The following is a 14,971-nucleotide window of genomic DNA, read 5'->3' on the forward strand; positions in this document are numbered from 1 at the left end:
GTACAAAATAACTCATTTTATGCCTAATTTGTTTTATGAAAAGCTGGAGTTTGGGAGTTAAACTATGTAAAGCTATACTGCCAAGAGAGAAAGTTGCATGGCATTTTGAAGTTACACATTGTGCTGCGGCTTTTTTGAGGGACGAGGTTGAAATTAGGAGGGTGGTTGTAAGCTTTTGTGGGCACAGATGACCATTCATGTTTTTAAAATATCAATTCCCAAATATTCATTCCTTTTTTGTCACCTATCATGTCCTCCTCCAAAGGGAAGAAGGTACTTTCTGAATCAGTGTTAGAGCAACCCTTAAGTCTGTGTATGTGCGTGGCATTTTCTCTTGTTGCTTGGCACAAGCTCCAGTTTCTCTGCTGTCCTCGGCTTTCAGTTCAGGAGGTTTCCTTGAATACCCAAAGGCCTCAGTTCAGCTGTCATTAGGAGAATGTCTTTTGACTTCAAATAAGAATTTGGGCCCCAGAGCATCTGACTACAATGGTGGCTCACAGTAAAGCAATATAAACATATTTTAATTTCTAGAACCTGTTTGTAGCTCTTTGAAGAAATCTCAGTTAAAGAAGCTGAGCTAGTTTGTGTGTTTGTGTAGTACTCCTGATTTTGGTTTTGATCTTAGTTCCATGAACTGATCATTGGAAAGTTCTATTTACATATAGTTACCTCGTTTCACTTTTTATTCACTTCAGATTTTTTTTTTGAAATCTTGGAGCAGCATTGCAGTAAACATTCCTGTTAAAATTCCCAGGACTTTTCAAAAATACTAAAGATCATCTAGAATGAAACCATAGTGCCAGCTGATTTTTTTTTTTCTAATTCCTGAATTTTTAAAAAATTATAAAGAAAGTGGCCACAATTAAGTCACAAACATATACACGCACTTAGATTCTTCTTGGGGTATCCTCGTTTGAAATCATGATTGTGTAGGGAATACACATGCATGACAGAAAATAAATCACAAATACGTTTACTGAAAGCTTTGCTCTTACAAACTTCTCCAGTTACAAAGCTAATAGGATGAACCTTATGACTGAAAATGCAATGGCGTGATAGTAGGCCAGCATCTGTAATAAGTAGCCAGAATTGTTTATCAGTTTCACATTGCTGTAGGCCTACATGGCCTACATTGAGTGGCTCCTGAATGTCACTAACATGTGGTCACTCACGTTGTGAGTTTTCCATGAACAACTCGCAAAGCATTAAATAAATATATATATATGTGTATATATATACACACACACTTGTTTGAAGTCAAAACTGTTCTATAAAAGATGAAAATAATTGGCCTGTTTCTGCAAAGGTAATGGAAGGTCCTGGTGGTGTTTTTGGAAATCCATCTGTTTATATCGGTGCCTAACTTAACGGCCTTGGCTATAGGTGGAGATCCTATTTACTGTGTCTTTAATTCATGATGAATCTAAATCACATTTGCATTTTTCTTAGTAGTGTCTGATGTGCTATCTGTGGATAGGCTTAGATGTAGTTATCTGTCTTTGTGACCACAACCATATATGTGTCCTGGAGATAATTTAGAAGGATCTGACTATTGGCAAGGCTGCAATTTTTCTTATTTTCCTTGTTTCACCATGCGTAGCACACGGGCGCGTTGCTGCACTTGTGTGTAGCCCTCGCAAAGCCAGGAGTATGTTGTCTGCTTGCAGACTATGCCCTGTGGGCTAATGCCTGTGTATGATAGTGTGAAGCAAGCTGATTTAAAAGGGCTGAAAGATGTGCTATGCTTTTAACTCTTTTTTTTTTTTTTTGGTTTCTTTTTTAAGACTAGGAAATGGGCCTTGAGAAGTTAAATTAAAATAAACTGTGGCACAAAATGTCTGCAGGAAAAGACTCAGTGTAATGTTAGAATGATACTGAGATGAGCTTATTCAGATGAAAAGGAACACATCATGATACACAAAATGTAGAAATGCCAAAGAAGTCTTGATGAGCAGAAATACACTTAGATTAAGCTTCTGGCAGTGTTTTCACTGGTAAGGAAATTTACAAAAACTACCAACCAACCACAAAGTAATTCCTTTTAAAATCCACGAAAGCCTACATTCCTATAAATATGCAGGTAAAACAATGCATGGAATGATATTGTACATATTTACATTTAGTTTAATAATGTCCCAGGTCTAATTAAAACACAGTGTTTTAAAGAACTAATTGTTACAGAAAAGTGTTTTTATGTAGCTAGATTAGTAATAACTAACGATAGATGAATTCAATTTACATAAATTTCATCCAAGAGAATATTTAGAATCATACCACAGAGGATTGCTTTGAGTTGGGTAGTTAATATCATTATCTCCTCCCCTCGTTTAAACAGTTTGGTTTACAATAATTGTGGCACATCAGTGATTTCAGTTTTTCCTTTTAATGAGGCTTTAATAAAACCTGATATAATTTTACTAATAGTGAGTGGTTATCAGCAAGGTTGCTACTGTAAAGCATGCAAATGCATGCTAAGATCTGCTGAGGTAGAATGCACTGAGCTGCTTCCACTTTTAGGAGAGGATACTTTTGCCCCCGAAGACTAAAGAAATGGGATGTTAAGTGTGGGTCCGCTGAGATTTTTAACATTGTATGCACTATCATGCTTCCCAAGCATCTCTTTTCTGCTTCTAAAAGTTGTGCTGCAACAGAAAAAATAATGCTTGTTAATATCCAAAGCGCAGAGCAGTTGGCAGGATCCTGCAAAACATGCTGTGCAGATGGTTGTTCCATGGTGTTTGCCTGGGTGACTCAGCTCCTTTGACTTTAAGTTCACCGAGGCATAGCCTGTCATTGAGGCTGTTCTTGCACTGAAGTGGAGACATGTGCTCAGTTGAGAGCTAAACTCAATTTGCAGTGACAATATAATGCCACGTGCATTGAAGAAGGAGCGGCCCTAAAGTCTGGAAGAGGACGTCCTCACAAAGTGCTCTGCACTGATAGACTAGAAACAGTATTGTCTCATCTCTTTCTACCTCTCATTAATCTTCTTTCCGCTTGAGACAGTGGGCTTGGAAACCCATGAGAGTATCCACCTTGTGATGTGAGTCAGTGTTGTCCGATTCTTTGGTGCCTTGGGGTTATGAACAGTAAGTGTGAAAGGAACAGCCATCAGCTTCACCTTAAACAAAGAACTGTAACCAAGATCTGAAGGTCTGTGGTGACAGGAAATCAAGAGGAAAAGAGAAGATTCAGAGGACTCTGCTCTGACTGTTGCACTCCTGAGAAAGCACCGCAAAGGACAGCTGAAAAATGAAGGTGTTTGTTGAGACTTCTGATGCTGTCTTGGATTAGCTTCGCTTCCTCTGTTGAAACCTGTGGGATGAAATAAGACGTGTGTCTAGGCTGCACAAGTCACTCAGAAGGAAGAAACCTATTCCAGGTGCCCATCATTTAATTAATTTCCTTTGTCCAAATTAAGTATATATGATTTTGTTGTTTTATCTGACCGTCTTTCAAAGAGCTGATTTCATGTTCTTCAAAAACGCAAATAATTTTTGGAGCAGCCACTTGGCTAATCAAATCAAGACTAGTGTTTTTATTTACATTGTCTTCCAAATGAAAGCTAAAGCTAGCAGGGAATATGAAAGTTAGCTTGTCACATATACACCAAGCTTAGTTGGTTAATGAAAATGTATGGAATTCTTATCTACTCTGCTTTAGCAGGCATAATGATTTACACAGCCTGACAGCACTAGTGCAGCAAGTAAATGCATTAGTCATAGTGTCCATTTTTCTTGCAAATTTGTGACACAGATTTAATTATGGGAATGACCAGCAACTTACAAATCTAATTTTGGTAGGCTGAGCCAACTTTTTTATTTTAATAACAATGGATTTTTTAGCAATGATTTCATTACTATTTAAAGAAATCCACCCGTATGGAAATAACCAATTGTCTGAATTTATTTTATTTCACCTTAATGGATGTTGAATGGTTTAGGTTTATTTTGGGGTTTTTTTTTATTATCACTTTTTTTATCTTAGTTATTTCTAGGATGAATATCCTTATCTGGCTTAATTATTGCTAGTGCAAACATTGTAAATGTTTTTCTAAAATCAGGCAAATGTTTGTATACCCCTTTGTTCCCTCTTAATTGTGTCTTTGCAGTATGAAAGGGGCAGCACAGTCATCTGGGATTCCCTTTTTACTGTGCTAGCTGTTTACAAGAAAATCTTGCCAGGAAGTCTGTTCACAATCGGTGCTGAATTCTAGATTCAGTCTTGTTTAATTTCAAAGCGGAGCTGCTTTATGGTGTGCCACCGCACTCTTAGAAGTGGTCTCCTATTCTTCCTCTGTGAAGCAGGACAGCGGTGCTGCTGGTCTGTGCTCCAAATTTGATTCGAGTAGTTCTCAAAACCCTGAGCAAGTTCTCCCTGTTAATCAGCCACTTGGGAAGCCACCTCAGCCTTGAAGGATGGAGTTTTTGCAGGAGTGGAAGGGGATGGCAGATCTCGTCAGCAGCAAATCCTTGGACCAGATATTATATACCTGGCAGGAAGAGTTTGGATTCCGTGGAATTTAAATCATCTTGGGAGCCACTTATGTTGCCTTACTGTAACTTTCTCTTATTTTGTGGCTGGTGCTTGGTTCTCTCATTGTTATTTAACGTCCTCATTTTGATTTCTGCTACTTGATCTGAAATCTCAGTGCAAATTTGGGCATCATCAGCTGTTTCCAGATCTGCCAAGTAACACTTTACAGTCTGTAGGCCTTCACTCCTATTGTGTATTTGTGCTTCCAGTGTATAACATGCTCAGTTAAATACATATGTTTGAGTTAATTTTTACTATTTTGGTACGAGCAAGGCAGAGTAAAGAAGCTCAGTGTCACAGAGGCCTGTTTCTGCGGGCCTAAGAGCCTTGATACAGATGATTATTTTGAGGGATGGCTAGGCACCCATCCCAGTCATTCTCTCTCTCTCTCTTAATCTGCTTGTCTATGGCTAATGCTGAACTCCTTTAAAATAAAGAAGGAGTAAGTATAAAGGTGTGATAGTCAGAAAGTTAAAAAGAAGAAAATGGGATCTTGCTCCCGAGGGACTCAGAGAAATCAGGTAGGTGGACAACCGGAAATCTGAGTATTGTAACACCTACTGTGTGGTCTGCCTGATGACACAGTTGATTTGAAAAGACCAATGAAGGCAGTAGGGATTTACACGGCCAGCCAGCGCAGACTGTCTGAAAACCAGTTAACAAATAAAAGCTCTGCTGTTGGTTATCTTTGAAACGTTAGGGAGGAGGGTAAGTAATGGTAACCACGAGGAAAGAAAATGTGCTATTAGGCTCTCAGAGTATCCTCTAGAATGCCAATGATTAGTCCCTGTATTATTTTTTTTCCAATGGCTAAGAGTAAAATGCATTGAAATCTACATAATAATACAAAATGAAACTATTAGCTGTCAAATGTTTATAAATTATGTGGGCTGTAGCTTGTCTCAGTGCTTTCTTAGTTTTCCCATTAGCTTTTTGCTAGTGAGCATTTAACTCATTTCCCTTGGTTTTACAGCACTCAAGCAGCCAGTTCTTCCAAAAAAAGTTTATTTAAAGGTAGCAATAAGTAGGCCATTAAATGTGTTTCTCTGTATTCTCTTTGCAGCCTCAAAATAATTAACTACTGTTGTTTTAAAGATAAATATATTTGGGTATTGTGCTTTTGCCACTTCCTCATATGACAGGTAACAGTAGGTGGGATTTTTTTCTTGCACCTACTTTTTTGGTCAGCAACCCCATCTAGTGCTCTTGCTTGGCGTGGTACTTGGTGACTGCTTCTAAGACAGTACATTGAATCCCCCCTCCCCATTGTTAGTGTTTTTATGGATTAACAGGTTCTTTGGGGAAGAAATAGCTGAGGATATATGTGTAGTAGCATTTCTTGAGTTAGCAAAACAAGCAGTAAAAGTGGAAGCTGCTGGGGAAAATTCAGAGGCAGAATTCAGGGTGTTTGTTGCAAATCGGAAAGATAGCGTGAGAGTTCAAGCAGCTTTATTCTTCCAGTCCAATTGTCATTTATGAATTGCAAAGCAGAAGGGAGTGAAGTTAAAGGAGTTAAAACTGGGCATTCAAAGTACCTTAAATTTTATGATCTGGCATATTTCTTCTGATCACATAGTGTGGGGAAACTGGAAACGAAAGTGCTCTCAGAGTGAGTATGGTACAGTCTTCTCTCTTGCTAATGGAAACTGAATACTGGAAAATTATAAAAAGCTTGATTCCATTTTAAATGACTGCTAATGAATAACAGAGTCGAGAGTATGTATCTTTGGTAACTATCATTTGGAGAACATGTAGAGGAGGAAATATATGTGTTTAATATTATATAATCAGGCATTTTGTTGGATTAGTATGTAAATCACATCTGTGCTGATGCACAGTTTTAGCATAAAACCAGTTTGTTTTCTAAGGTTACTTTTGTCATACTTTGTGATATTCATCATTGTACTCTTTACTGTGAAAATACAGCATTTTTGTCAAGAGAATATTTGGTTTATGCTATTTTTTTTTCTGTTCTGCTTACATTTTGTTAATGGTCAAGACTTGAAAAAAACCGGTTGTGCTGGGGCTGAACTTGTGTGCAGATTGTAATGTTGAAAGGCTCTTGGTACTAGTTTGTGGTGTTTTCTTGTCTTCTGTTTTGCAACAGTTTCCTGTCTTTTAACTCCAAGATAAAGTAAAATTAACAGGAAGAAATATCACTAGTTCTGTTAGAAAGTAAGATCAAGATATCTGACTTCTAGTTAAGTCACTGAAGTTTGTATCATGGGACGATGTCCTATCACTTATTTGAAATTAATTTAAAAAAAGGTTGCATTGAAAAGCTGCTCTGTTTCTGGCAAATACTTGGAGAAATATTTGCATGCTTTGTTTAAAAAGGTGAGCATTTACACTACAAAACTTTGAACAATTTATTTGTAAAACGAGATTTAAAATTCTTGCAAATAATTATTTGTGTCTGTGGGAACCAAATGTTTGAATTTATTGGTTCTTTATGTTAGGTAGGTTGGTGCATGAAAGAGAAGTTGAGAAGGGAGGCACTGTGAAAGACAATTTGGCTTTTATTTTGCCCTCTCTGTAGTATCTTTTAATACTAGAAGAAGCAAAACTGCATTCCTCTAGGGCTGTGGTTGTACACAAACGTAGTCATTTGGCCTGATTTAAGGGTAAATGTTCCCTGCAGAAAGATTTGGAAATGCACAAAATATATAATTTTCTCCCTCCCTTTTAAAAAATTCATCAAAAGGAAATGAAAATGTTTTTAGAATCTACTGTTAATGTTTTCCCACAAAGTTTTAGCTTCTGATTGAAATGGAGCAATGATCTTTCCACTGTGCTGCAGCTTTTGGTCATCTACATGAGAAAAGTGTGTTTTGAGGTGAGGGGGAGTGGAGAGAAATCATCCCTTTATTTGGAACAGGGATATTTAAACCCCTATCATCTTCTTCATTAGCACTTTGAACGAGTGCTGCTGCAAGGAGGAGTTGTTTCACCTGGTATCTGTGTTTGTTATAAAATACAATCTCTTTTTTATAAAATAAAAACAATATAAAATACAATGCTGAGGAGTCCCCTGCATGGATGCACTAAGCCATAACGGAGCACGGAGCTCTTTCTTCTTCTGTGTCCACCAAATGTGGATTCAGCAGCTAGCAAAAGTTGAATTCTGGAAAGCAGTATGCATGTTTCTTGACATCCCTTTACAAACAGCAATATCAATGCTGTATCATTCTATGCAAGCCTTCTTTTACCTTAAGTTGACTCTTCCGGAGAGGAGAAAAATCCCAAGCACCTTAATTTATTAGGCTGCTTGATTTTTGGCCCAGAACAGGTTTAAGATCTGCCTGGATTTGGATGGAGTTTGTTTTTTCTGTGGTTTTTCTCTATCTAACCTAGCAGTGCCTGTTCAGAACTTGGCAGTCTGCGAATTGGCAGTCCTCAGTCTCTTGGGGTAAAAACAAGGAGGACATCATTATTACTATAAGTTGAGTGGCTGGAAACCATTCCCCTTGCTGTCAGGGTGACAAATACTGCCTTAATGGAAGTGCCAGAGGTTAGGTCAAAAGCTTTCACAACTCAACTAGCAAGGAAGGCATGGTTGTCGTAAAACTGGAGCTTCCATTTGGAAATTTGTCTTTGTTTATTATTTATTGTTGGCCTTTTAAAAGGCAGTTTGGGGAAGCCATCATGACCCTTCGGTGAGAGACAGCAGTAGTTCATGAATTTCTTTGAATAGCTGTACTTGTATTGTTGCAGAGAGGCTCCTTTCATTATTATTTTTCCTAAGCTTCTTTCAAAGTATCAAAACAACACTCAGCTTTCATCCTTAATGATACGTATTTGGAAATACTGGTGGTTGTGAAGGAGAGGGAGAAATATTTTAATTAATGGTCTGTCATTACCTGGCTTCTTACAACAGTGTTCTGTCAGTGGAACAGATTTATCATTTTGACTTCATGTAAAAACAACAAAATCCCCCCCAACCAACCAGACAAAAAGCCTCAGAAAAACCACCCCAGCAAAATCCAAACCACCTTGGAGATAATTCCTTTGCCTGCCTTGAGGCTCACGCTTGCTCATACAGTTTATGACCTTTCTGGCATGACACATGAGCAAATGCACCTCCTAGCATCTTCTTTCCTCCTCCTTCATTCCAGTTCTCTACCCGCACACCTCTAGTTGCTTTCCTGCAATGATAAGCAAATTGCTTATTTGTTGCTTCTACTTTTTAAAGAAGATGTTATCACAAAATTCCTTTTCTAAAATCTTTTCTGAAGGTACCTCCTTGGTCAACTCCAGTGTAAGGGCTTGTTGCAAGAATGCTTATGTGATGTCCTTTCTCTATTAATTGGTGGAAGATGAGACTAGATGATCATCTGACTTTATCTATGAAAAACTCAGTGTGTTGTGCAGGGTGGACTCACTCCATGAAAAGACAGTACGTGAGCTCTGACAGGATGAAGCATTTCAAAACTTTCTATTTTTTACTTCCCAATAAAAAGGATTCTTTTTACTTGTATCTAAATGTGGTGACGGCTCCATGTCAAATAGAAAATTTTGTATGTTAACATATGAAGCTGGCATGTTGTTTTCTACATCTATAAACCATGCTGCTTATTATCTTCTGGTTTTCAAACAGTGTCCTGAAAGCTCAACATTGGACACGTTTATTGGACACCTTTATTCTCCTAGTGTTTAACTTGACTGAGACTGTGCACAAGGAGGGACAGCTTTTTTGCCTGATGTAAACCCACTGGATGAAAGCTGCATGTGGTTTCACCACCTCTGCGTACTCTTTATATATCACTTTGTATTGTGGTATGATACAGGTGCTAGCGTTGATGCCCACCTGAGTGGAAAAGTCATTCTAGCTTCTTTCTCCTGGTGCATTTGAGGCACGTGCTAATAGTCTGAAAACGCACACCTTGTCGTGCCTCTTTGCTTAATTGTGGTCTAGTTTCTTTCCCACATTTTTACTGCTGTATGGAAAGTGAATGTTAACTATTTGAAGGAGAAATATATGACAGGATTAGATTACATGAATAATGTGAAAGCCAGGGTTTTTAAAAAAACCTAAACCAATGGAATGTCAAATATATGAGCATGTCTTTTGAGAAATGATCAAAAAACATGTGAAAAGTTTCATATCCTTTTTAAAATCAAATAATTATCCACCATCATATAATTTTTTGTTAGATGGACAGTACAAAGATGAAAGAAAATTTTATAGATAACATTGCACTTCACAGCCGACTGAAGCAGGTGTTAGAAATGCAGATTAAGTATACTGACTAAAGACTATATAAATTTGAAGTGAAAATGCCACTGCTCTACTTGCAGTGCCGTGCACATGTGAAGTTTCAGATAGTTAAATTATTGATTTTATTGTGTGAGATAGTGCAGCAGTTAGGGAGAAGGACCTTGTGCATTTATGATGGTTCTTTTTCCCCCTGTAATCTTTTTAGCGGTACACGATGAGCATGTGCTAACAGAATTTGCTTCATTGTTTAAGTTTTGCTGTGGAAACAGAGTGCATAATGTAGCTATAGATATCCATAATATAAGTTTATTTGCCAATGAGGTGTTTTACAGAAATATGCAGTGCAAACACAATTGTGGGTAAATGTAATTTCTATAGATGAAGGAGAGTGAATGTTAGCAGTGTTGCTGCACGAAACCACAGACGTTGGGAAATTTGTGGTGGATCCTTCAGCACGCTCCTGTGAAAGTGGCATACGGTGTCAATTTACAGGTCATTCTTTTCTGGACTTCTTTGGCTCTGTGTGTGGACATAACGCTTCATGATACACAGGTGCCTTACTGGTGTGGGTGGTGTGAAGGTTGTTTAGGGTTTTGGTTAGGAGGGCATTGGGAGAGTGGTGAGGGTGTTTTCTTCCAGCAATTCAGTAACCTGCTAATAAACTGTACTAGCCTGTGCATTTAATTTTGTCATGACTTATCAGGTGCCTGGAGCTAGTAATCAATCTGTTGGAGGTCTAATTCTTGGATAAATTAGAATTGGGAGTGGATTGGGAGATAGAATCCCTTTCAGAAAGTGAGGAGCAGTACTGAGGCCCTTGCTCAGCATGAGGGACAGTCAGTTTTCTTCTCACTCTGGACTGTTGTGAGAAGAGGGTGGTAGGATCCCCACAAAAGCCTAACACCTGGCTAGCAGGGGAGACAATAACAGGGACATGGCGTTGTCCTCCATCGCCTAGAACGACTGCAAGGGAAGGACAGCTTTTGCTGGATTTTTTTCTTAGTAAGTACTCCCTGGATCTGCTAGTTCTAAAAGTATTTTTTCATGAAAGAACGGTGTGGTTTATTGGGTTTTGTTTTGTTTTTCTAATAGACAATATTGTTTTGTCCATCAGCTCATGGGGTGTGGTATTTGCATTGGCAGCAGTTCTGCTCTTACTGGAGCAGCTAGTCCATAGTCTGTAAATATCCTGTATATGGTTGAGAGAGCTTGGTTGTAATGAGTGGAACAGATATTCAAGTGTCTGTCCAATGCTTCCTGGGAGATAGACAGCATGCAGCTGGCAAACCAGTCATTTGAAATCTGAAAAGGCTATAAATGGTTGTGTTTTGCATGTATCTGCTTTAGTTTTTTCCATAAGAAGAACAAATAAATCCCACATGTTTCACTGTTTTCTATGCACCTCTACCCATAGACACCTAGACTTAGCTCTGTTTCTCTCTTATTTCTGATAACTGGTGGTTAGAGAGGCGCATTTTTGTTCCTTCAGTGGTGGTCATTGTATCTTTCCCTATGCTACAGAATTGAGTTCCCTGCTGTGGGTGCAAAATCACATGAAGTCATACAAAGTCCCCAGAAAGACCACTTGGTGCATTCATGACACAGATAATGCACTAGAATGCAGCAGTTAGCAAAATAACAATGTAAATTTTACTCTAGCCTTACCTCGGGTATAGCACTGCAGTTAGGTTTTTCTGGTCATTCACTTTGAGAAACAGCTTCTATGCATCTTCCTTATTTTGCAGGCCAATTAAAGCAGAGCAAAAGACTACAGATAGTTCATTTTATAGACTGTGTAATGTCCCAGACAAAGAACTGTTACATGAATTCATGTATAAAATGTATTTATCGCTATTGCTTTCCTTATTTTTAGGAGGTAGTTAAAATACAAGCTAAGAGCATCACTGTAACACAAACGGCTTGCAAAATAATAAAATCTAGATGAAGCCTTATATTTATAGAGTACTGCCTTATTGCTTGGTTTAGTCACACAGTTAATAAAAGTACAAGTATGGTTTTGTTGCGTGTTTTTTTTTTATTAGTGTGGGTTTCCCAGCAAAGCTGGCCCATCTGCCATTTTGTCTTCCAATTCCAAAATCTGATCAATTTGTATACCTATTAAAGTCAGAGAACTAAACCAGAATTTCGTCATTACTATGTCAGTTTTCTTACCCTGAAGCAGAGTTAGTGGGGGGCTGATCCTCCCCTCATTCATAAAGATTTGTCAAAATGGGATATGTCACTCCAAAGACATTTGGAAAAATATATTATCAGAGTCCTACTACATCAAGCCGTGGCATAATTATTGCACCATAAATGCTTGCAAAGCATTATGCTAGCTCCTTTTTTATTTTTCAATCTGATTTCTCTCAACTCTTGGGATTAAAATTGTTATGCTAATTCAGACAACAGCTCAGTCCGATGCCAGCTGAACTTGTATTGAGAACATCTTGAGCCAGTGTTATCAAATAACATACAGAAAATTATGTTGTCTGTAATATATGGGAGGAGGTATAATTTGTTTTATTTGCTGTTGGAATTACTTTAAAGGCTATTAAAAACCTTCTACAGCCTATTCCAGATAATTACTGTGCTTTCTTTTTGGGTCAGAAAAGGCCATCACTGATAGAAAAAACACTATGATTTTATCAATCTGTTTGATAAAGCTGTTCAGGCACCCCAGATTAGTATGATATAGATTAAGATTTCTAGGCATATGTTTTGCCGCAGTGGTAATCACTGTCTCTAGGCTGTCCAGATAAATTTTTCATTCTATACTTGGTGAATGGATTTCTTAAGGCCCTGTCAGAGTACAAAGGAGTTTCTTCCTCTTTGGAGAACTAGTAAGAGGGAGATGGAGCAGTCATCGGAGCTCAGTCGAGCATTGACATGTCCAAGCAGATAAAAAAGAGGTTTGTGACGGAGAAGGGTTTTGGCACAGGAGAGCCCTGGAGAGTGGGAGATCTAAATTAAGATAGTATATTGGAGAAGCATAAGCAAGAGAGGATCGGCAGACCTCGGGAGTGCTTGAATTGTGCTGGCTTTGGTGCAGAAGAACAGCAAGTTTTGGATCAGGTGGACTGGGGTTACCCTGCGGCAGCTCCTGCCTGGGAGCTCCTCTTTCAGGAGGAGGGTGTAGACACCACAGTCCCTCTGCACGACTGCCACACATCCTCTGCCTAGCTGTTCCCGCTCCTGTGGTTTCTTCTTGTTATCAGAAATACAGGATGCCTCATCCATGTAATCATTTGAGAGCCAACACTAACATAACGTGTTTAAACTGAGATGGGAACATAGCTCTACAGGGTGTTAACATCAAGCAAAAGCTGCTATAGTGATAAACTTTTGAATTAGATTTTCCAGGCTGAATCTGTTACAAATATCCCAATAGAAAAATAATTGTTTTATGACATTATATGATAAAGTTCTTGAACTGAACTCATAGGGAGTTCAGTTTTCGTGGGTAATCAGGCAGTAATCTTGTAGAGCCTTTGCACACTATCCTCCAGCTTTTACAGGGAGTATCTTAAATCATGGTGAAAAGCTAATTATGATTCTCTGTTAGGATTCTCTTTCTGATCACCTATAAATTCATTGGCTGAAGTATTATTTCAATGGCTATTTAGCAGATTAAAGAGATATTTTGAGGTATTTTCCTTGCTTTATAAATACTGGATTAGCTTCTCTAATGCCTGTAGATCAGTCCTTGAGAAGTGTGGTGCACGTTGAGTTGTGCATGCCTGGCATAGTGAAGGTGCAATGTGTGTGTATTAAAAGCATGTGGACAGAATTTTTTTTTTTCCAGAAAGTTATATTCTAAGAATTAGTGCTTGGTTATGAAAGGAAGGTTTTTCTTGCCTAATTGTTTTGAACTCTGTTTGAGCTTACTTCCATTTTGGAACACAAGTGTGGAAAATAGTTATGCTAAATTAGAACACAAACACACTTTTTACAGCATAAGTGTGCTCATAAATAGAGTCACCCAAGGTCAGCTATTGTACAAATGCCTGAATTCAGTCTGTATTACACAAATATCACAAGCATTTCAAAAGGGTATGTACTTTCTGTGCTTACCTTTGGCACGTGCAAAAGGGTATTTTTGCACTGCAATCTAGTAGTTGTGCACATAACTGAACTGTTTTACATACAGAGCTATTAGATTTGCACTTAAGGGTATACATATTTGAGTCAAGCATACAGCTTTATCTGCTTAGGCCATAATCTCATACGGAATCTGTGTTTACAGTAGCATCTTGCATAGACGCTACTGCTGTCAGGAGCCAGATAGCTGACTTCCCATCCCATTTTATAATGTGTTGAACACGGCTGTATATGCATGAGTAATAGAGATGGGAAGAGAAGAAACCTTTTCAGTATAATTCTTATGACAGCATCTTTTTAGAACCTGGGATTTTTTATTAGAAATACTCCGAGGTTTTATTGTGTAAATTACAGAAAAAACATTCCTGAAGTCCTTAAGAAAGAACCATTCTTTTCCTCTGCATCATGATAAATGTAGCAATTGTGTGTGTATACTAGAATAGATCATATTGAACATCCCCTGAGCTCCGTTTGCAGGCAAGTCCTATCTCCACCATGACAAAATTCCCCTAAGAGTTTAAATTATTAATGCCCTGGAATCTGCGGGGTTCAGCAGATATGTTCAGCGTTATTGATGGCAAACTTTATCCCTTTATTCCTAAGACACATAATGAAATAGGGAGTCCCTCAAATAACTGCATTTCGTGTTTAGGCTAATTTTGTAGAGGCTAGTGGGCTTTGCCTTAATGTGTGTAAATACAATTTTTCTCTTTTACAGCAGATTGCGTGGTAGATGGGAATGAGACTGATTTGGCACTAATTTATGAATCCTTCTAGCATTCTCTGTGTGCTGCACCCTGTGCGGGGAAGATGCTCTAATTACACTTACTCTATATAATGAGAGCTTTTAATGACAATTACTGATTGTAGTTAGGGACCATTTTTTTCTAGCTTAAGATGATGTATTGACTTTTACAAGAGAAGACTTTTATTTTCACTTTATGCAATATCTCTCCTTCCTCCCCCCAGCCTTCACAACTGATAGGCTGACTGGTGAAGCTGCTGAAGTGTAGCCACAGAGAATTATTGTTCAGTTAATTTAACTTCAGGAGACAAAATTTTTCACTGCTTTTTTATTTCTGAATTCAAATCTGCACATTCACGTGTTCTTTTTCA

The 14,971-nt window shown here is 38.2% G+C and overlaps 1 protein-coding gene across 3 annotated transcripts in view; it reads left to right on the plus strand.

Moving 5' to 3' along the window:
• The window catches only part of SLC10A7 (solute carrier family 10 member 7), a 152,138-nt gene that overhangs the window by 53,959 nt on the left and 83,208 nt on the right, over positions 1-14,971 (plus strand). The window lies entirely within an intron of this gene.

The sequence above is a fragment of the Chroicocephalus ridibundus genome, chromosome 5 (genome assembly GCF_963924245.1).
Source record: "Chroicocephalus ridibundus chromosome 5, bChrRid1.1, whole genome shotgun sequence".
Lineage (NCBI taxonomy): Eukaryota > Metazoa > Chordata > Aves > Charadriiformes > Laridae > Chroicocephalus > Chroicocephalus ridibundus.